Consider the following 465-nt stretch of genomic DNA (forward strand, 5'->3'; position numbering starts at 1 on the left):
ATTGGGGGGTGATAAAAACAAATACAAGTGTTGTTGTAATAAAGAAATGCACAACAAACTGGATAAATAAATCAGAGAGTTTTTTGCTTTATTATGACATGATTTATTATGACTTTCTTGCTTGATAGTCCGACAATTTTCTGACACTTAGCTAAAGCATCGATAAACTGCAATCACTACCTGTTCCTACAGTGGTGACCTTGTCCAATATCTCCCAGTCCTGTGCAACTTCAAGGAACCTGCACATGGTTTTTTTAAAATGGCTTTCCTCAATTTACTCCATACCTAAATAATGGGGGCAGTTTTGCCGTGACGACAAGGTAGAGACTGTTATTACTGGTCCAGTGGTCCCCTGTCAGCCGATTCCTACACTTTATTTGCCTTTTCACTGCCCCTGCGATTCACTGCCAGGGCCGGACTGGGACAATAAGTCAGGCTGGGAATTATACACCCAGCCAGGCCACT

This window comes from Notothenia rossii (genome assembly GCF_949606895.1).
Source record: "Notothenia rossii genome assembly, chromosome: 6".
Classification (NCBI taxonomy): domain Eukaryota; kingdom Metazoa; phylum Chordata; class Actinopteri; order Perciformes; family Nototheniidae; genus Notothenia; species Notothenia rossii.